Source organism: Euleptes europaea, chromosome 12 (genome assembly GCF_029931775.1).
Source record: "Euleptes europaea isolate rEulEur1 chromosome 12, rEulEur1.hap1, whole genome shotgun sequence".
Taxonomy (NCBI): Eukaryota; Metazoa; Chordata; class Lepidosauria; order Squamata; family Sphaerodactylidae; genus Euleptes; species Euleptes europaea.
Window position 1 is genome coordinate 8566877 of NC_079323.1, and position 21586 is coordinate 8588462.

A 21586-nucleotide genomic window follows, 5' to 3' on the forward strand; every position below is an offset into this window, starting at 1 on the left:
TCTATTTAAAAACTGGTCAGCAATATAAAAGTAAACAATCCATCCACTCTACAACTTTTCACTTCTATTTCTACTTAGATTTCCTATAATTAAATCCTATTCTACAAAACTCGCTCACTAACTTTGTTACCTGAGAAAATTCATCCTTAAGAAGGATGTTAACTCTAACAAATTCAGGATAGCCAGTGCTCTTTCTTAAAAGAGGGCCAAGAACCTTCTCCCTGTCCTCCTTATAGTAACTGCACCTAAGAAGGACATGTTCTAGTGTTTCTGGTTCCCCGCTGTTGCAGGAACAAAGCCTTTGTGAGAGGGGAGTCTTTTTGAATTTTCCTTCTAATACTGCAGAGGGCAGAGCCGAACATCGAGCTAGAGTAAACGCTCTCCTAGTAGTATTTCCTTCTAATATCGAAAGGTATGCCACTGGGCAAGGGATATACTTGGTTTTGGCAGATGCCCTAAAAAAAGGCACTCTAGCTAGATCAAATTGCCTTTCGGAGTCTTTTATTCTTTGTTTTACTGCTTGTCTTGCTCTATCATAACCTAAAGCTCTCCCTTGGTTTGAAAAGGTGTGTGTGGAGGGGACTAGCCCCTCGGTGACCAATAGAAGAAAATATTGTACACCAAGGGGAGGGGCTGTGGCTCAGTGGTAGAGCATCTGCCCCACCTACCTCACAGGGTGTCTGTTGTGGGGAGGGGAAGGGAAGGTGATTGTAAGCCAGTTTGATTCTCCCTTCAGAGGTAGAGAAAGTCAGCATATAAAAAAACAACTCTTCTTCTTCTTCTATAACTGGCATTGCAAGGTATTGCAGTTTTTGTGATTTAAAAGGTGCACAAAACTATAGAGGACAACTCAAGTAAACGGATCATTTGTCTCTTTACGGCTGCAGCAGAGAATTAAACAGCCTTGCTCAGGAGTATGTCTGTGACCTTCCACTTCCAGACCAATGCAAAAAAGAAAGAAAAAACCTTATATTTGCTTGGAGTAGGCTGTTAACCTCCCTCACCTGATCTGCCGATGCACTCAGTCATGCAATTCTAAAGGCACCAAGATTACATGAAGATCATTTGCTCTAAAATTAGGATGACTTTTTTTATATAAAAAAAAAGGTTGTGAGAGGGAACAGTGAGCTACTTTCTCTCGGGTGACCTAATTACGACTCGCATCGGAAGCTGTACTACGATTCACTGATATTGGCTTTTATAAGAAACGTTATTGCAGCACAAGGCATGTCCGGCTCAGTTGCATAAGCTTTTCCGCGGCTCGATTAGAAGAAAGGGAGGAAAAAGGAAGGACTTGTGAGAAAGGGAGGGAAAGAAAGAGCCAAGAGTCCCAAAAACTGGCAGTGCAAAGCTAAGCTACAGCCCAGCATCAATTATCAGGAATGGACAGGTGCAGAGCTGGAGGAAAGCAAAATTAGGAGGGTCCATTGAGCCAGGAGGGAGCCAGCATGGTGTAGTGGTTAAGAGCGGCAGACTCTAATCTGGTGAATCGGGTTTGATAACCCACTCCTCCATATGAGTGGCGGAGGCTAATCTGGTGAACTGGGTTTGATTCCCCACTCCTCCTCATGAGCAGTGGGCTCTAATCTGGGGAACCGGGTTTGATTCCCCACTCCTCCTCATGAGCGGTGGACTCTAATCTGGGGAACAATTTTAATTTACTCATTGTGAACCTTTAAATTGTGTAACTCTCCTGTAGTCATTACTTTCGTCTTCTTGATGTTCAGCGGTAGTCCTGCTTTGACACTTTCTCCTTTCACTTTCAGCAGTAGTCATTTCAAGTCTTCGCTGTTTTCTGCCACTAACGTAGTATCATCAGCATATCTCAAATTGTTAATGTTCCTCCCCCCAATTTTCACTCCGCCTTCATCTAAATCTAATCCAGCTTTCCTAATGATATGAATAATGACCGATGTCTAAAACAGGATCTGGGTGCTGTGCAACATATTGCCTCTTGACACCATAATGAAGGATTTTTTTAGGAGTGAAATTTTACTACCCCAAAAATACATTGGAATTTGCTTGGGGCAGTGAAGAACCCCAAAAGGAAACGTCATTAAGATTTTCACAGTTTTCAAACAGGTTGTAAAGCAAAAGCACTTTCTCGAAGACATTTCCTTCAAGTGTGTACATGTACAAACACGAGGGTTGCAAAACTCCAGGTACTAGCTGGAGATCTCCTGCTATTACAACTGATCTACCACCGATAAAGGTCAGTTCACCTGGAGAAAATGGCAGCTTTGGCAATTGGACTCTAGGGCATCGAAGTCCCTCCCCTCTCCAAACCCCACCCTCCTTAGGCTTTGCCCTAAAAACCTCCCGCCAGTGGTGAAGAGGGACCGGGCAACCCTAACATACACCCCTCCCATCTTGCTAGAGCTCCTTTCCAGCCAGATGCAGGAAATCAATTTTTCTCCTTTGCTAGCTATATTTCAAATGTTGCTCTTCATTCCCATCAGCTCAGGAGGACTATGTCCAGTAACTAATAGTCAACTCATGCTTCTTGAACGCCATCAATGACTAACCTCCCTGCAGAGGAGCAGGCCACTTTGGATGGCCTGTCTCTTAAATTAGTCACCCAGAGTGTCTCTCTTTGAAAAGAATAAAGGCCATAAACGCACGCACACAAACAAATCAGCAGCAGCCAGGAACATCTTCTAACCACCGGGGCCAAATGTCAAGTAAACAATCCTCATTAGCCAATGGATAAACAGAGCTTTAAAAAATAAAGTTGCAACCTGTCTCTGCACAGTCAAAGAACGTCCGCCATCGTTGAGATTCAGGTTTCTGGTTCATAGCCATCCGGAACAGCACATTTTGAATGAGCAAGGCAACAAGACCCAGGCCCTGGGGGACCTGGCTCAATTCCACAAGATCTGCAAGACTGAGATTCCAAAGAATTATCGGTCCCTTGTCCAGGTCTGTATTTTCATCTTGTATAGGTGTGCCACTTCTGTTTGCACATGTGTGGGAAGAGCACAACATTTCCAGGTAGCAGACTCATAAGAATTCAAAGACCCACTCTTGGATTGTTCAAGAAGGGCCGTAGCTCAGGGGTAGAGCCTCTCCAGCATCTCCAGTTTAAGGGACTAGGCAGGTAGGTGATGTGAGAGACCTCTGCCTGAGACCCTGGAGAGCCGTTGCCGGTCTGAGTAGACAGTGCTGACTTTGAAGATATCCCTTTATCCTTAGTCCAAAGATTATCTGGGTGTCCTCAACCAGGGCATCTGCCTTTTTGGTGGTGGCCCTTTCCTGGTGGAATTTCTGTCTAAGGAGTCTGGGGCCCTAACGAACCTCTCTCAGTTCCATGGGGCCTGTAAAACGGAGATGTTCTGCCAGGCTTATCATTGAGGTCAGTGACAGTTTTCCATTTAGGATATTCCAATGGCCCAGGCGAGCCTGATCTTGTCACATCTCAGAAGCTAAGCAGGGTCAGCCCTGCCTAGTACTGGGATGGGAGGCCACCAAGGAAGACCCGGGTCCCTATGGAGAGGAAGGCAATGGCAAACCATCTCTTGAAAACCCTGCTCGGTCACCATAAGCGGGCTGCGACTTAACAGCATTTTGCACACGCACACACAGCGGAAGGGCAAGGAGGGAAAGATGCAGTTTGGAGGATCCAACCCCATTTTGTTCTCCCAATAGCAAACTGACAGATTTGAATCCACAAACATGGAAAAGTCCAGACCTCTAAATATAAACATACCCTTTTTGAAATGATTATCTTAAAATCGGCAGCCTCCTATGGACGAACACGCAATTCCATACATTACATGCCATGAATGAATATGCAATCGCTTGCCAAGGCTGTTTTTTTTTTTTTTTTTTTTTTACAATTTGCAAGCCCAGCAGTTGTCAAGGAGAAAGGGCAACATTCCTAGAGATATAATAGAAGTCATGACATTCAAATTAACACATTTGATGAAAATGAAAACAATAGACGATTTTAAGATAAAATGGCAGCCACTGTATGATCATTACTCACGTGCCCTAAACTTTTCGATTCTTTAGTGTGTAAAAATGAAGAACGTTAAACTAGTTTTCAGCATTAGAAATTTGTAATTTCAGTTTTACTGATGATGAAATGTGTATGTAATATACTGAAGCTCGGACACAGTTATGGATATCTATATCTATCTATCTATCCATCCATCCATCCAACCATCTACCTATCTCTATAGCTATATATATTTACTTCCCCCTTTCCCCCTTTTTCCCTTCTTTCTGTATCCCTTTATATAAATGTAAAAAAAAATTAAAAATAAGAGAGAAGTCATGAAGTCCTGCACTTTCTACCCTCTGGCCAGACTGTCTGGGAAGGGCTGGACCCAAATGTCCAGACTAGCCTGATCTCATCAGACCTCAGAAGCTAAGCAGGGATGACCCTGGTTCGGACTTGGATGAAAGACAGGCAATGGAAAACCACTTCCGTTCACCTGCCTTGACCTGGATGGCCCAGGCTAGCCCGATCTCATCAGATCTCAGAAGCTAAGCAGGGTCAGCCCTGGGTAGTACTTGGATGGGAGACCACCAAGAAAGACCAGGTTGCTATGCAGAGGCAGGCAATGGCAAACCACCTCTGTTCATCCCTTGCCTTGAAAACCCTATGGGGTTGCCATAAGTTGTCTGCAACTTGACAACAGTTTTCACCACTACTTATCTTGGGCCATATCTCAGGCTAGCCCTATCTCATCAGATCTCATAAGCTAAGCGGGGTCAGCCCTGGGTAGTACTTGGATGGGAGACCCCCAAGGAAGTCCAAGTTGCTACTCAGAGGCAGGCAATGGAAAACCACCTCTGTTCTGCCTTGACCTGGCTGGCCAAGCTAGCCCAATCTCATCAGATCTCAGAAGCTAAGCAGGGTCAGCCCTGGTTAGTACTTGGATGGGAGACTACCATAGAAGTCCAAGGATGCTACCCAGAGGCAGGCAATGGCAAAGTACCTCTGTAGTCTCTTGCCTTGAACACGTATGAAGTCACTATAAGTCAGCTGTGACTTGACTGCACTTTCCACCGCCACCCACTGGCTTCCTTGACTTCCTACGTCAGAGTAAATTACATTGAGTTCAGAATCACTGAAAGCAGCTCTAAGCCATTTAATTGTTATTTTTAAATATACAAACTGAAATAGCTAAGGGCATTGCTGTAAAATGCTTTAACAATAACAGTTAGTTGATCATTGTTTCCCACATATTAAAAAGGTGGCGCTTACCCTTTTTTTTTTCTAGCACCTTTACTGAAAGAACATTCTAATGTTAGCCAGTAGCATAAGTGCCAGCTTAGTGTATAAATCAGATGCAGAATTCCACCGACCGACTAGAAATTAAAGAGGAAGAGATGGTTAAGAACATAAGAAAAGCCATGCTGGATCAGACCAAGGCCCATCAAGTCCAGCAGTCTGTTCACACAGGGGCCAACCAGGTGCCTCTAGGAAGCCCACAAACAAGACGACTGCAGCAGCATTATCCTGCCTGTGTTCCACAGCACCTAATACAATAGGCATGCTCTTCTGATCCTGGAGATAATCAATATGCATCATGACTAGTATCCATTTTGACTAGCAGCCATGGATAGCCCTCTCCTCCATGAACACGTCCACTCCCCTCTTAAAGCCTTCCAAGTTGGCAGCCATTGCCACATACTGGGGTAGGGAGTTCCACAATTTAACTATGCACAATTTAACTTCCTTTTATCTCTTTTAAATCTCTCACCCTCCAGGTTTAGCGGATGACCCCGCATTCTGGTATTATGAGAGAGGGAGAAAAGCTTCTCCCTGTCCACTCTCTCCATACCATGCATAAAATCCAGTTCACCAGATTAGCCTCTGCCGCTCATGTGGAGGAATAGGGAATCAAACCCAGTTCTCCAGATCACAGTCCACTGATCAAAACCACTGCTCTTAACCAGTAGAAGGAGGAGGAGGGGTTAGTTTTTATATGCCAATTTACTCTACCTTTTAAGGAGAATCAAACTGGTTTACAATTCCCTTCCCTTCCCCTCCCCCACCACAGACACCTTGTGAGGCAGGTGAGGCTGAGAGAGCTTGAAGCTAACTGTGACTAGCCCAAGGTCACCCAGCTGGCTCATGTGGAGGAGTGGGGAATCAAACCCGGTTCTCCAGATTAGAGTCCATTGCTCCCAACCACTACACCACACTTGCTCTCAAGGGATATACAGGGACACACTGAATTTTCAGGCATCCTTATACTGTTCAAGTTCTCCTTACACACACACATGTCATGGTGACATTTTGCTGAATCAGAAGACAATTAATCCTACCTACAAACAAAAAATAACCAGAGGTCTGGGTGTTGAGAAATATTGCTGCAATTTGTATCGGGAAGGGGAAGGAGAATGAGCACGGAAGGGTTTCCCTTCTAAAGCATGTAATCCTTGTAGTTGTAGGAGGTTTGAATTACTTCCCCACCCCACAATTTCATTGTGTTTCAAAAATTACAAAGTAAACAGTCAAAATACAGAAAATGGGATAGTTATCTGTCTTCATGTGCATTCATTTGGACCGTTCTTAAGTGTGAAATTGATCTTTGTCTACACACACAAGAAAATCCTAATTCAGTGTGATCAACCAAGCTGTCAACACACATTCTTCATTCCTTTATGTAATATTTTCTATTCAGACAGGAAAGAATACAGAGGGAGCAGGGAAATCACACAAGTTACTGGAGATGGGTGGCAACCAAAGACAGGGCTTTTTCTGCAGGGACACCTTGCCCATGGAATAACTCCCCCCACCCCACAGAATCCCTCTTGGTGCCTGTTTTACGGCCATTTAAGGACCCAACCAAAATATTTAAGGACCCAACGCGGTGTAGTGGGAGCCAGCGTGGTGTAGTGGTTAAGAGTGGTGGTTTGGAGCGGTGGACTCTGATCTGGAGAACCGGGTTTGATTCCCCACTCCTCCACATGAACGGCGGAGGCTAATCTGGTAAATCGGGTTGGTTTCCCCACTCCTCCACATGAAGCCAGGTGGGTGACCCAGGGCTACTCACAGCTCTCTTAGAGCTCTCTCAGCCCCACCTACCTCACAGGGTGTCTGTTGTGGAGAGGGGAAGGGAAGGTGATTGTAAGCCGGTTTGTTTCTTCCTCAAGTGGTAGAGAAAGTCGGCATATAAAAACCAACTCTTCTTCTTTGACTGGACTTTTAAGTGAAATTTCATCTCGTCCTTTTTTTAGCTGGGTTGTTTTAAGGTCTGCCTACTACCATTTTAATGACGATCGTGGTTCTACGACTACTACTTTTAACTTGTGGAATGGCATACAACTGGTTTTATGCTGGTTATGCTCTTTTGTGTTGGGGGGGTAGGGTTGGTAACCTTCAGGTGGAGTTGGGGTTCTCCCAGGATTATAACTGATCTCCAAACCAAAGGAGTCCTTAATCCAGAAAGTGCTATTTAATCCATAAACCCTGAACAACAGAGATCATTTCATGCCAGCCTCCAGGTGGGACCTTTGTAATGTAGTAGTTAAGAGTGGAGGACTCTAATCTGGAGAACCAGGTTTGATTCCCCACTCCTCCACATGAGCGGTGGATTATAATCTGGAGAGCCAAATTTGATTCCCCACTCCTCCATGTGAGCTGCAGATTATAATCTGAAGAACCATTTTGATTCCCCACTCCTTCACATGCAGCCTGCTGGGTGACCTTGGGGTAGTCACAGTTCTCTCCAAACTCTCTCAGCCCCACCTACCTCCCAAGGTATCTGTTGTGGGGAAAGGAAGGGAAGGTGATTGTAAGCCTGTTTGAGTCTCCTTAAAAAGGTAGAGAAGCTCGGAGTATAAAAACCAGCTCTTCTTCTTCTTCTACCTGGGGATCCCCCAGAATTACAGCTCATCTCCAGACTACAGAGATCATTTCCCCATAAGAAAATGGATGCTTTGGCGTGTTGTCTCTGGGGCATTGTACCCCACCGAAGTACACCCTAAAATTCCCAATTTTCGGTCTTTCAGTGGCTACTAGCCATCCTGAATCCCCATGCTGGGAGGGAGCTGTAGCCCCTGACCTCTTTGCCTTGTTTGTTGGCCATCCACTCTGTTGCCCACTGTGCGAAACACAATGCGGTACTAGATGGACCACTGGTATGAGCCAGCAGAACTCCCCTTATGTTCTTCTCCCTCAGGACACAGGCACATAATCTGGTGAACCGGGTTGGTTTCCCCACTCCTCCACATGAAGCCTGCTGGGTGACCTTGGGGTAGTCACAGTTCTTTCAGAACTCTCTCAACCCCACCTACCTCACAAGATGTCTGTTATGGGGAGAGGAAGGGAAGGAGATTGTAAGCCAGTTTGAGATTCCTTAAAAATAGAGAAAAGTGGGGTATAAAAACCAACTCTTCTTCTTTCTCTTCTTCTAGTAGGGTAGTCAGCTCCAGGATTAGATGTTCCTAGAGACTTGCAGGTAGAATGTGGGGAGAAGAAAAAGAAGAGCTGGTTTTTATATGCTGACTTTCTCTACCACTTAAGGGAGACTCAAACCAGCTTACAATCATCTTCCCTTCCCCTCCCCACAACAGACACCCTTTGAGGTAGGTGGGGCTGAGAGAATGTGACTTGCCCAAGGTCATCCAGCTGGCTTCATGTGTAGGAGTGGGAAAACAAATCCAGTTCACCAGATTAGCGTCCGCCTCTCATGTGGAGGAGTGGGGAATCAAACCCGGTTCTCCGACTCCACCGCTCCAAACCAGCTCTCTTAACCACTACACCACACTGGCTCTCAGTGGGGAGGGGGAGGTTTTGAAAGGGGGGGGGCCTCAGCAGAGCAAAATGCCATACAGTCCAAAGCAGCCATTTTCTGTAAGGGGAACTGCAGTCTGGAGATCCGTTGTAATTCTGGGAGATCTCCAGGGCCCACCTGGAGGCTGGCAACCCTAGCACATAGGTTGTTGCCACTAGGCATCACTGCTCATCGAAAGACTAAGCCACCAAAAATGGCTGAGCAAAATTCCTCAGCTTGTTCTAGAGCCATCCATTGATTGTTGACATTCATTAGAGAGCTGATTTGAAAGCAGAAGACAACCTTATCTTCATTTCGCCTGGCGTGTGGGATAAAAATTCCATTTTAATTAGCAGCCTCATGCTGGCTCTCAAAATTTACCTACCTTTTCCAAGCTTAGGAAACCAAAAGGAAGGGAGCTTTATTATTACTGCATTCTCAACATAAAGGTTGAATAGCTTTCCACATAATGGCTTGTAGATTAAATATATATACACACACACACACACATACATATATATATCTTTGCCATAAAGTAAAGTTAAAAGACTTCATGCATCTCTTCCCAAAAGGAAAAGATCAGGCGATGGTAATAAATGAGTGCTGGGACCCTTTTGAGGGGTTTAACTTTCACACTGCAGAGGAAATGTGATTATTTTAAATGGTTGGTCTTCTTTAATATTTTACGTTTCACCACCTTTGTCCCAGTGGTAGAGCATCTGCTTGGCATGCAGAAGGTCCCAGGTTCAATCCCCGGCATCTCCAGTTAAAGGCACCAGACAAGCAGGTGATGTGAAAGACCTCTGCCTGGGACCTCTGCCTGAGCCGCTGCCGGTCTTAGACAATACTGACTTTGATGGACCCAGGTACTGATCCAGTATAAGGCAGCTTCATGTGCTCAAGACTTGTGAGGAGGGAAATGACTTCTCTTGAAATTCGGGTCAAGCGCATTTTTATTCCCTTCTTAACAAATTAACCAATCCTGTGACTCTGCAAGCCTCCGGCATGGATACTCGGGGACTCCCTGTGGCTTCAGCGCTTCCCATTTCATGGTTCTGCAGCTCTCACAGCCACACAGATATATCACCCCTGATTCTTCAGAAGACATCTTAAATCCACAGAGAAGTTACAATAGAGTTCAAGCTGCTAAAGCACTACATTCTGGGGCAGGCTTTTGGTACGTTTGAGACCTGCAAAGGGGCTGGTGAATTAGCAGGAAAAGTAGATATAAAAGAGGTTCTGGAAAGGTATTTTGGCCCACTTTGCAATAGTAAAACCATAGAGTTTCCAGCGATTCCTAGAGAGGTGTGACATCACTTTGGGTTTCTCCTATAAGTGATGTCATGCTGTCATAAGAACATAAGAAAAGCCCTGCTGGATCAGACCAACGTCCATCAAGTCCAGGAGTCTGTTCACACAGTGGCGAACCAGGTGCCTCTATGTAGCCCAAAAACAGGACAACTGCAGCGGCATTATCCTGGCTGTGTTCCACAGCACCAAAGATAATAGGCATGCTCCTCTGATCCTGGAGCGAATAGGTATGTATCATGACTAGCATCCATTTTAACTAGATGCCATGAATACCCATCTCCTCCATGAACATGTCCACTCCCCTCTTCAAGCCTTCCAAGTTGGCAGCCATCACCACATCCTGGGGCAGGGAGTTCCACAATTTAACTCTGCGTTGTGTGAAGAAATACTTCCTTTTATCTGTTTTGAATCTCTCACCTTCCAGCTTCAGCATACGACCCCACATTCTAGTATTATGGGAGAGGGAGAAAATATTCTCCCTGTCCACTCTCTCTAAACCATGCATAATTTTATAGACCTCTATCATGTCTTCCCTCAGCTGCTTCTTTCCAAGCTAAACAGCCCTAAGCGTTTAGTCCAGGGGCAGGGAACCTTTTTCCTGCCAAGGGCCATTTGCACATTTATAACATCATTCGGGGGCCATACCAGGTGTAGATCTCCAAGTGGGGGGGAGAGAGGCTAGGGTTGCCAGGTTTCCAGCCACCACCTGGAGGTTGGCAACCCCAGGGGAGGCCTGGAGGGCATCCCCGCTCCCCCGGTCCTCCCTCCTCCCAGGCGGGAGGGCAGCCAGCGGTGGGCCCGAGCAAACGAGGTGCCAGGGGGGCGCAGTCCGTGGTCGATCGGCAAGGGAGGAAGGAAGGAAAACAGAGAAAGAGGAAAAGGGAGAGAGGGAGAAAGAAATGGAAAGAGGGGGAGAAAGAAAATGACCGAGGGAGACAGACAAAGAAAGAGACAGAAAGAGAGGGAGAGAGAAAAGCCTTCCCCACACACACACACACGCCGGCCCCACACGACCTGGCCCCAGGCTCCATGTCCTCCCCCCCCAGAGTCCACAAAAGGCCCCCCGAAACACGATCGGCTCCTGCGCGCATGCTGTGCAGCCGGGAGCCGTGGGCCTCTTTTCCCCCTCCCTCTCGCTGCTCAACAGCCGACAGGCAGTGAGAGGGGCTTACAGTGTGCCCTGGTGGCTATAGGGGGCAGCCTTGGGGGAAGCATCCCTCCTCCTCCTCTCACCGACCAACAGCCGTCAGTTGGTGAGAGGAGGTCCAAAGGGCGCCGGAGTGCACCTGCAAGCCGTGGCCCCAGGAACACCGTCAGGGAGGGCTGCCCTGCCTTGCCCCTCTGTGGCAGGGCCCTGGAGCTCCCGAGGGCCACAAAAAATGTCCTTGGGGGCCGCATACGGCCCCCGGGCCTGAGGTTCCCCATCCCTGGTTTAGTCGGTTCCCTTTCCCCCCCTCTGTATTGTTTTATATTTCTCTTTCTTTTCTTCTTTTGTGGTATTTAGTTTTTCTGTATATTTTGTATATTTTGACATATTCTGTAATATTTTTGCATACTTCAATAAAACTTAAAAAACTTTAAAAAAATTTGGGGCACGCTTTTGGTACGTTTGAGGCTTGCAAAGGGGCTGGTGAATTAGCAGGAAAAGTAGGTATAAAAGAGGTCCTGGAATGCTGTTTTTGCCCACCTTGCAACAGTAAAACCATAGAGTTACCAGCGATTCCTAGAGAGGCATGATATCACCTCATGTTTTTCCTATATACGATGTCATACTATCGGCGTGCCAGTATTTCTTTTGCTTATTTTTCTCCCACCCTCTATGTGGCAGTGGGAAACAAGAGCCAGAGGTTGGGATCCCCACCCACAGTGGGAAGATGGCAGCCCTCATCTAGTGGGAAGGGGAAGAAGAAGAAGAAGAGTTGGTTTTTATATGCTGACTTTCTCTGCCACTTAAGGAAGAATCAAACCGGCTTACAATCACCTTCCCCTCCCCACAACAGACACCCTGTGAGGTGGGCGAGGCTGATAGAGCATGACTTGCCCAAGGTCACCCAGCTGGCTTTGTGTGTAGGAGTGGGGAAACAAACCCAGTTCACCAGATCTGACTCCACCGCTCCAAACCACTGCTCTTAACCACTACACCATGCTGGCCTATGAATGTGAAGATCCACATTCAAGTCCCAGCTCACCAAGAAACTACCATAATTGGGTGTACTTAGGCTGATAGAACATAGAACAGAACACAGAATCATAGGTTGCTTATGCATGGGAGTTTAACCTGAGGTTCGTTGCTCGCTGGACCCACATTTTCCTGTTGCAAATCTAGGCACCAGAAGTCTCCAAGCTCAAATCAAGAAGCATTTGAGTCCCCGCCCCTTAAAACGCTGCTGGTAATGGGCTTTAGTGCTCACTGTGAGAGGAAATGGCTGCTTTGGAGCATGGACTATCACATTATACCCCACTAAGGTCCTTCTTTTCCCCAAGCTCCACCTTTCCTAGGGCCCAGTCCCAAATCTCCAGAAATTTCCAAAGCCAGAGTTGGCAACGTTAAAGAACAACCAATGCGGTCTACAGACAAAGTCAAATTTGGACCCACAAGATCAAAATGGACGCAAGTAAGGCATCAGCAGATAACCTCATTGCTAGAATAACATATATCTCGTTCATTGTGAAAAGCTAATGAGGTTCTTTGTGTTCATGGAGCTCTCTTCGCTAGCAAAGAAAGGAGATATTGCCGCTCCCCCCAAAAAAGGCTCTTAAAGTCATCTGAAGTTTTCCAGCGGTGATAAAAGAATATTGAAACTCTTGTCATTTGCCTATATTTAACCATCTCTGATTAGAAGCCAGGCAATTCATCATAATCAAGCACACTTCAGAAGGAAGAAGCTGGAGCGCACACGCCACAGCGCGACATTTGACACTTGATTTCCCAGTCGGCAAACCGGGTGACAATTTTTTATTTTATTTTAAGATGCACACTACAACACGCCCCTCTCAATAGAAGTACTTCCAGGGCTGGATTAATCACTCAGTCAAATAAGCTACCAAATGGGTACAGGAAAAAAAAGACTGCGGGAGAGTTCTAGGAGAGCTCAGCCCACGTGCCCTGGCTTCCATTCAGAGGTGCACGCTATCTGAAGAATGAGAGCAGCTGTAGAATTTCTCCTCCTCGCTGGTTCAGCCCCCCAAATCCCTATTTTGATTTTGCTTCTTGCTTGAGCCAACTGAGTTCATGGAGGAGGGGGCTATCGAAGGCTGCTAGTCAAAATGGATGCTAGTCATGATGCATACCTATTCTTTCCAGGATCAGAGGAGCATGCCGAAAATAGGTGCTTTGGAACACAGGCGGGACATTGCTGCTGCAGTCGTCTTGTTTGTGGGGTTCCTAAAGACACCTGGTTGGGCCACTGTGTGAACAGACTGCTGGACTTGATGGGCCTTGGTCTGATTTAGCATGGCCTTTGTTATGTTCTTATGTGGTGATGGCTTCCAACTTGGAAGGCTTTAAGAGGGGAGTGGGCATGTTCATGGAGGAGAGTGCTATCCATGGCTACTAGTCAAAATGGATACTAGTCATGATGCAACCCTATTCTCTCCAGGATCTGAGGAGCATGCCTATTACATGAGGTGCTTAGGAACACAGGCAGGACAATGCTGCTGCTGTCGTCTTGTTTGTGGGATTCCTGGAGGCACCCGGTTGGCCACTGTGTGAGCAAACTGCTGGAACCTCTAACTCACACTCACTCTCAACCTAACCTACATTAGTGTTGGTGTGAGATGAAAACAGTGGAAGGGAGGAGGAGGAGGAGGAGGAGGAGGAGGAGGAGGAGGAGAAGAAGAAGAGTTGGTTTTTATATGCCAACTTTCTCTACCACTTCAGGAAGAATCAAACCGGCTTACAGTCACCTTCCCCTCCCCACAACAGACACCCTGGGAGCTAGGTGGGGCTGAGAGAGCTCTGTGACTAGCCCAAGGAGTGGGGAATCAAACCCGGTTCTCCTGATTAGAGTCCACCGCTCCAAACCACAACTCTTAACCACTACACCATGCTGGCTCTCACCATGTATACCAGCATGAGCTCTACAGGGCAAAGTAGCATTGCCACCTCTGGGCTGGAGATTTGGGAGTGGACCCTGGGGAGGGACCTCTGTAGGATATAACACCATAGAATCCACCCTCAAATGCAGCCATTTTCTCAAGGGGAACTGATCATATATTGAAAGCAGTTCTAATTCCAAGATATCTACAGCCCCTCCCCCCAGAAATTGGCAACCCTAGAGCAAAAGCAGGCAATGCCTGCACAAAGAAATAAATACAACATCCTAGCTCTCTGTTATGCCTGTTTATGGCTGAAAACAAGAGGGTTGCCAGATCCGGGTTGGGAAATACCTGGAGGTTTTGAGGGCAGAGCCTGAGGAGGGCAGGGTTTAAAGAGGGGAGGGACTTTAGTGCCATAAAATCCAATTGCCAAAGTGGCCATTTTATCCTGGGGAACTAACCTCAATCGGCTGGAGATCAGTTGTAATAGCAGGAGATCTCCAGCTACTCCCCGGAGATTGGTAACCCTATTTTCTGCACGTGTCATCAGATGCAGAAGAGGGGAGGGGAAACAGGCCCTCCAGATGCAAAGCAGGAGCGGAGCATCCCGTTCACCTGCAATGCCAGATTAATGTTATCCCCCCCCCTTTCCCAAATTGTTGCTCATGCAATCAAAAGCCATAAATCCCGAGTCTAATTAGCGGAATTGGCAGTGCCGTCAGACCATTCATTCGAACTGACTGCACTCCCAAGGAAGAGGCTGTAGCAATTGGCTAATTAATTGCCAAGCGGGCAGCAAAAATTCCGAAAGGGAGAGCCGCAAGTGAGGGAAAGCAATTTTCCCACTTCGTATCGACCCTGTCCTTTGCTTTCCAAAACGCCTTCTCAGATGCTGAGTCACGAGAAACTTCACAGAAGCAGCTCAGCGGCCAACCATACCCAATGATCAAAGCATCTCTTTAAAAAATCAAACAAAAATAAATGATGCTTGTGACATCAAACTACAGGAACACGGCACGATCCGCAGTTTATGCCTACACATACCACTGTTGGTTTTTTTTAAAAGGCATTATTATAACTTAAAAAAAAACCTGAATTGACATTAGACAAATGCAAGTCGCAGCTGACTTAGGGCAACCCCGTAGGCTTTTCAAGGCAAGAGACATCCACAGGTGGTTTGCCATCGCCTGCCTCTGCGTAGTGACCTTAGAATGGGGTTGCCAACCTCCAGGTAGTGGCTGGCGATCTCCCCGCTATTATGACTGATCTCCAGGTGACAGAGATCAGTTCCCCAAGAGAAAATGGCTGCTTTGGCAATTGGACTCTATGGCATTGAAGTCCCTCCCCTCCCCAAACCCTGCCCTCACATGAACACATGAACACATGAAGCTGCCTTATACTGAATCAGACCCTTGGCCCATCAAAGTCAGCGGCTCTTCAGGATCTCAGGCAGAGGTCTTTCACATCACCTACTTGCCCAGTCCCTTTAACTGGAGATGACAGGGATTGAACCTGGGACCTTCTGAATGCCAAGCAGATGTTCTACAAACTGAGCCACAGCCTTCCTCAGGCTCTGCCCCCAAAATCTCCAGGTATTTCCCAACCCGGAGATGGCAGCCCTATTATTTAGGGGACAACATTTCGGATAGGAAAGCTAGATGAAAATGAAATTGGTTCTCCAGATTAGAGTCCACTGCTCTTAACCACTACACCACGCTGGCTCTCTTTGCCTCAATTTACTCATACCTATTCTTTTCAAAAAGGGCTTAAAGCAGTACCCTGGCAGCAGATGGCAAAAAGACAGAAGAATGAATGCATATCAAAGCGGCACTCCCCGTGGGCATATGTGAAAGACGAAAGCGCATAAGGGGCTGGAGGGTTCTTCCAGATGCTGTCATCAGTAAAGCAAAGTTATCCACTCCCCAAAGAAAACACTGATAAATACACACATGATTGCTACTAGAGAAATTAAAAGGATCTAAACAAACAAACAAAAAAAACCACCTGGGTATGGGGTTGACAAATACTGCGGCTATAATTCCCCCCCCCCCCGCCCCATCCCAAACCGCCCATTAAAACAGCCTGCTCTTTCTCTTAGGTCAAGCAATCCGGAGCAGTGCCCTCATCCAGGGAGGAAGGGCGGTTGCTTTTCATCCAAAGCACACACGTAAGGAACTTCAAGTCTCCTACCGAGTAAGAGACCAGGTCTTAACAAAACAAAGCTGCCTTCTACTGAGTCTGCTCACGGGTTTGTGCAGCTCATGTCTGTCTACACTGGCCACCAGCAGCTCTCGGGGGTCAAACTACACATTACACCGTATACATGTCCACCATGGGGACTTGCAGCCATATGGCAGTGGCAGGTTCCCAGTGGGAACTCCATTTAAAAGCACTGTGGGGGAGGGGGTGATTCAGATATGTGCTATGCACCACTGCTAGTACACTGCCAACCTCCAGGTACTTATGAAAAATAGACACCTCTGTGTACAATGGTAAGTGAAACACAAGTCTGACACAGAAGGGCTATATCAGTAGTAGCTGAACAAAAACTCCTTTATACAACCATATCCAAACACTCAATACACAAACTATACAATTCAATGTGTAATAAGAAGCCAAAGTAAAAAATTCTTAAATAAGTTCCATCTTTACATATCTCTTTTCCTCATTGCAGATGCGAGAATCAATGTCCAAATACTCCTTGAAGGGAGGAAATCAGCCAAGGAAGCAAGAAGACAGCCGGTCCAGGTACTAGCTGGAGATCTCCTGCTATTACAACTGATCTCCAGCCAATAGAGATCAGTTCCCCTGGAGAAAATGAAAGCTTTGGCAATTGGACTCTATGGCATTGAAGTCCCTCCCCTCCCCAAACCCCACCCTCCTCAGGCTCCACCCCCAAAATCTCCAGATATTTCCTAACATGGAGCTGGCAACCCTATCCTGACTGTTCCCTCAGGCCCTGAGCTCTTACAAGTGCCATCTGTTTTAATTATTATTAATGGATTAATAATTGGGAAATGATTTAATATTTTAAGGTTTATTGCACATGTTTTAAAATATTATTTTATTATATTTTATTTATTTCATGATGTTAGCTAACCTGAGCCTGGCCTCAGCTGGGGATGAAGGATGGGGGCTCTAAATTGAAAAATAAATAAAATAAATTAAGTTCAAGCTACTGGAGGTACAGCTGGCAGGCGGCATCTGGCTTGGTGGGTCAAAAGCTGCCCGAGCAGGGCCCAGCAAGGAAGGAGATGTTCACATGTTGCCCCAGCCTGAGTTTGCTGGAGATAAGCTCTTCAGAAGCAAAAGAGAGTTTGAAAGAAACCACTAAGAGAAACAGGAGAAGAAATAATAGGGTATTCCATAGGAAAGAAAATTCACTGAAGGAACTATTGACATTTCAAAAGCTGAGATTTCTATGCTTCAAAGCTCACAATATGTATTTAACCAGATTTTTGAAAGACGGATCTTGGGTCTGGATGATCCTGACATTTTCTGCCAATGGACTCCTCCTGATAAGTAACTTAAACCCCCCAATTACACCTCCACTGGATGCCACTGTGACCCGCGAGGCTTTTTCCTGATAACAGCAGCACGTCATGGATATGAACACATGAACACAGGAAGCTGCCTCATACTGAATCGGACCCTTGGTCCATCAAAGTCAGTATTGTCTACTCAGACCAGCAGCGGCTCTCTAGGGTCTCAGGCAGAGGTCTTTCACATCACCTACTTGCCTAGTCCCTTTAATTGGAGGTGCCGGGGATTGACCCTGGTACCTTCTGCATGCCAAGCCGATGCCTTACAAACTGAGCCATAGCCCCTCCCATATGCTATGCTATAACAACAGCAATCAGACTCTGAATTAGGGCTATTGATTCAGTAAAAACTGAACCAGAAAAATACTGAATAAATGCAAATTCTGTAAATTTCTGGTTCGGGTATACTAAATCAGCAAATCCAGGAGGTTGGCAAAGCTGAAGTTGCCATTCCGCGGCTCCTGCAGAGGCCTTTTTGCAATTAGAGGTCCCAAATGTTCAGTGTAGCTAGAAGGGACTCTCCTTGCAAGAACTCCCAAGTTTGGTAAATATTGGGTCAGGGGGTCCGGAGTTATGGGGTCTGGAAGGGGTCACCCCATCCTCCTCCATTCAAATGCATTGGCAGGCTCTTTAATATGATCTTAACAATCTATCTAAATGGAGAAGCTGGGCTTAAAAATGGTGGGTGGGAAAGTTCACCAGGTACCTTCATAGAGATACAATGTGATATACTTTGTCTCTATGGAGGTGTGGGGTGAACTTACCCACCTTTTAAAGTCCTGCTTCTCCATTCAGATACATTGCAAACATCACATGTCTGTTCAGATTCATACAGTCTGGTTCAGATTCGTAGATGATACATTTACCATTTGGAGCCATGGTGAAGAAAAATTAATGGACTTTCTAAACCATCTTAATAATATCCATCCAAACATTCAGTTTACCATGGAAAAGGAAATTGAGGGTAAACTCCCATTTCTTGATAGCCTTGTCATCCGTAAAACAAACTTTCAGTTAGGTCACAAGGTCTACCGGAAACCAACTCACACAGATCGCTACTCACACAAAAACTCCAACCACCACCCCCGACAAAAAAGAGGAATAATCAAAACATTAATGGACCGTGCAAGACGGATCTGTGAACCACAGTTTCTCAAGGAAGAAACTAATCATTTAAATCATGCACTGCTAGCAAACGGCTATTCCAAGAATGAAATCAGAAGGGCCATTAAACCAAACAAAAATCAGAAAACTCAGGAAAAACAGTCTCCCATAGGAAAGGTATTCTTGCCATTTATTAAAGGAGTCACTGATAGGATGGAGAAACTTTTGAAAAAACATAACCTACAAACAGTGTTTAAACCCACTAAGAAAATACAACAAATGCTACGATCAGCAAAAGACAAAAGAGACCTCCTCACCTCTGCAGGAGTATATCGTATACCTTGCAGCTGTGGAGAAGTTTACATCGGGACCACAAAACGCAGCATACAAACAAGGATAAAAGAACATGAAAGATACTGCAGACTTGGCCAACCTGAGAAATCAGCAGTGGCTGAACATGGACTGACACAAACAGGACACAGGGTCTTATTCCAAGACACTGAAAGACTGGATAATTCTACCAACTATTTTGTCAGATTGCACAGAGAAGCCATTGAAATTCATAAACATCAGCACAACTTTAACAGAAAAGAAGAGAGTTTAAGAATGAATAAGGCTTGGCTTCCTGTCCTGAAAACCTCCAGACTAACAAAGGCTACAGTCAACAATAGCCATGCAGATTAGCTTTGGATTTCACACATTACCAGATCATTCCAGGATACAATGCTTCCATATTAACATACCACACTCTCATTAGTACATTATCGTGATACTTACAGGACAATGATTAGCACATTACGTCTGCAGGACAGTACTCAGCTCAAACCCAACCCCTCTCTGACTCTTCCTACACACTTGACACTGAGAGACACTGTCCTTCAGTGTTACTCCTCTGAAGATGCCTGCCACAGCTGCTGGCAAAATGTCAGGAAAGAAAATTCCAAGACCACGGTTACACAACCCGGATAACCTACAAGAACCAATCACATTAAAGAGTGTGAACACAGCCACTTTGCCAATGCATCTGAATGGAGGAGGATAGGGGTGACCCTTTCCAGGCCCCATAACTCCGGACCCCCTGACCCAATCTTTACCAGACTTGGGGGTTCTTGCAAGGAGAGTCCCTTCTAGCTTCCCTGAACGTTTGGGGCCTCTACCTGTAAAAATGCCCCCCCCGGAGCTGTTGTCACCATTGAGATGCATAGGGATTTTTTTTTTAACAAAATGCCTTAACTGGGGAGGGGCTGTGGCTCAGTGGTAGAGCATCTGCTTTGCATGCAGAAGGTCCAAGGTTCAATCCCCAGCATCTCCAGTTAAAGGGACAAGGCAGGTAGGTGATGCGAAAGACCTCTGCCTGAGACCCTGAGAGAGCCACTGCTGGTCTGAGTAGACAATACTGATTTTGATGGACCAAGGGTCTGATTCAGTAGAAGGCAGCTTCATGTGGTCATGTGTTCAACTGAGTCTTCATATTTTTAGGAATGTTCTCAGAATCTTAGACACTGTCTTGAACATGATACATCAACCAACCATATTATCTCCTAAACTGCACAATTCATCAGAGATCCATTTATAGCTGTGAGATCGTATCCCCGTACTCTTACACACTATATCGCCCTCTCCTTTGAATTTATTAAATACAAGGATATACCAATCCCATTGATGCTGAGCTTATTAAAGGAAGGTTTTGCAGTAGCAACTGAATTTTAGAACGAGAAATGGTTTCTTCAGTGTGGGAATAAAAGAGATGCAGGGAGGAATCCTGACTTTTAAAAATAAAAGCAACAAAAACAAGCCAGAGGTCCATAAGAAATTAGGGGGGAGATGGAAATTCCAACCCATCCTTCAAAATTTCACCTTTCTGCAGCCTCTAAGCTCTTGGGAGACAGAACAAGCTGATTTTCCTACCCCCTATTCCCACTCAAGCAACACTTCATCACTCAACATTCCCTGTCCCTAGAGTCTGTTGAGTCCTCATCAGGCCAGTTGGAGACTTTCAACCTCTTTTGGTGAATTTTCAGAGCCATATTTTTCTGCATTCCTTGGAAATCCTTCCTAACTCCTACCTTGTCTATGAGGTAATTTGCAAATCCCATCTGCGCCCCCAATCTCACTGCTAGAGATTCTGGAAGCGAACAGGGGTTTGAGCATGTTAATCCCTTCCCCCTTTTAAATGACTCTCAGCAGCTCTCAATATTCCATCCCCACTGGAGAATTGCAAGTCCTCATCAGTCCTGTGTTTGAGCAGCCCTCCGCCTTTGATTAGCTTAGTTATAATTTTTCACATCACTAGGTAGTCCCCTGAGTAGATGAAGACTTCTAACTTGTATGTGTATTAGGGTTGCCAGGTCCTCCCTGGCAACTGATGGAAGATCAGGGTAGGGTTGCCAGATCCTGGTTGGGAAACAAAGACTGCAAGATATACTCTAGACTTTGGGGGGAAAGTAGGATTTTTCCATGTGCTGCTTAGCTGATAGCTTCCTTTCTAGTGTTCTTCCTCATCCATATTCTGTTTCACATGAACACATGAAGCTGCCTTATACTGAATCAGACCCTTGGTCCATCAAAGTCAGCACTGTCTACTCAGACCGGAAGCAGCTCTCCAGGGCTCTCAGGCAGGGGTCTTTCACATCACCTACTTGCCTAGTCCCTTTAACTGGAGATGCCGGGGGATTGAACTTGGGACCTTCTGCATGCCAAGCAGATGCTCTACCACTGAGCCACAGCCCCTCAAGGACACCATAAAACTTCGTAATATACTAGGTTGGGTGGATAGGCAGAGGAGGGGAAGATATTCTTCATTACTCAGTAGCAGCTGTCATGAAAGAAGAGTTTGGTGACCCCTGTTCTAGGGCATCT

General features: G+C 45.9%; 1 protein-coding gene across 4 annotated transcripts in view; it reads right to left on the reverse strand.

The window, feature by feature from the left end:
* Positions 1 to 21586, reverse strand: part of DLG2 (discs large MAGUK scaffold protein 2) — a 970480-nt gene that overhangs the window by 514653 nt on the left and 434241 nt on the right. The window lies entirely within an intron of this gene.